The 1,783-nt window shown below is 49.4% G+C and overlaps 1 pseudogene; it reads left to right on the top strand.

Moving 5' to 3' along the window:
* Positions 1 to 1,098: 1,098 nt before the first annotated feature.
* LOC126207823 (5S ribosomal RNA) lies at positions 1,099 to 1,216 on the top strand (annotated as a pseudogene).
* Positions 1,217 to 1,783: the final 567 nt, after the last annotated feature.

Genomic DNA, 1,783 nt, shown 5'->3' with positions numbered 1-1,783 from the left:
AAGGCATGTCACTCATATGAAAAGAACTGTATGGGGCAGTAGCCCGCCCGGTTGGCCGTGCGGTCTAACGCACGGCTTTCCGGGCGGGAAGGAGCGCCGGTCCCGGGCACGATTCCGCCCGGCGGATTTGTGTCGAGGTCCGGTGAGCCGGCCAGTCTGTGGATGGTTTTTAGGCGGTTTTCCATCTGACTCGGCGAATGCGGGCTGGTTCCTCTTATTCCGCCTCAGCTACACTATGTCGGCGATTGCTGCGCAAACAAGTTCTCCACGTACGCGTACACCACCATTACTCCACCACGCAAACATAGGGGTTACACTCGTCTGGTGTGAGACGTTCCCTGGGGGGTCCACGGGGGCCGAATCGCACAATAACCCTGGGTTCGGTGTGGGGCGGCGGAGGGGTGAAGTGGACTGCGGTAGTCGTCGTTGGGTTGAGGACCACTGCGGCTGCGGCGGGGACGGAGCCTCTCCGTCGTTTCTAGGTCCCTGGTTAACATAACATCGACGATAAATAGTTTGGACAAGAAGAGAATAGAAGCTTTCGAAATGTGGTGCTACAGAAGAATGCTGAAGATTAGATGGGTAGATCACATAACTAATGAGGAGGTATTGAATAGAATTGAGGAGAAGAGGAGTTTGTGGCACAACTTGACTAGAAGGAGGGACCGGTTGGTAGCACATGTTCTGAGGCATCAGGGGACCACAAATTTAGCATTGGAGGGCAGCGTGGAGGGTAAAAATCGTAGAGGGAGACCAAGAGATGAATACACTAAGCAGATTCAGAAGGATGTAGGTTGCAGTAGGTACTGGGAGATGAAGAAGCTTGCACAGGATAGAGTAGCATGGAGAGCTGCATCAAACCAGTCTCAGGACTGAAGACTACAACAACAACAACAGCAACATAACATGGGTCAGTAAAATTTTGGAAGTTTACTTATTTGAAGCTGAATTTACGTGCACAAAATTTTTCATATCAGTATTACAACATAGGGTTCTAACAATCAATCTGATAACAGTGCCGCATTTTTCTCCGTGCTATGTCACTTTATAAACTACGTTTTCGTCTCAAACCGGTTTTTACGTGTCTGTTTTACACCTACCAACGGCCTTGTCGCAGTGGTAATACCGGTTCCCATCAGATCACCGAAGTTAAGCGCTGTCGGGCTGGGCTAGCACTTGGATGGGTGACCATCCGGTCTGCCGAGCGCTTTTGGCAAGCGGTGTGCACTCAGCTGAGGAGCTACTTGATTGAGAAGTAGCGGCTCCGGTCTCGTAAACTGACATACGGCCGGGAGAGCGGTGTGCTGACCACATGCCCCTCCATATCCGCATCCAGTGACGCCTGTGGGTGAGGATGACACGGCGGTCGGTCGGTACCTTTGGGCCTTCATGGCCTGTTCGGAAGGAGTTTAGTTTAGTTTTACGTCTACAAGTACGGTGATTTTGAAACTCTGTATCTCGGAAAAGGATAGAGATATCAACAAAATTTTAAGCATGTTCGACATCGGGAGCTTAGGAATATATTGTAAAAATTTCAGCCATTTGCTGTGCATAGCCGTCTTAGAATCCGGAGTTCGGATCTGGTACGAAAAACTGGAAACAACCCATTTTTGGAATTTTCTAAGGAACCGCCCATGAAGTGGTGATGCCTACGTAAGTCCGTTAAGGTCTACCGTAGAACACATCAAATGCAACTAGAACCAACCGATGTATTCCACTTGCCCAATTAGGAGTAAGTGCCTAATATTCACATTTTGACACTAAGATGATTCTTCTGCTGGGT

The sequence above is a fragment of the Schistocerca nitens genome, chromosome 1 (assembly GCF_023898315.1).
Source record: "Schistocerca nitens isolate TAMUIC-IGC-003100 chromosome 1, iqSchNite1.1, whole genome shotgun sequence".
Lineage (NCBI taxonomy): Eukaryota > Metazoa > Arthropoda > Insecta > Orthoptera > Acrididae > Schistocerca > Schistocerca nitens.
The sequence above is the reverse complement of the archived record's forward strand: the minus strand, read 5'-3'. Positions and strand labels throughout refer to the sequence as shown.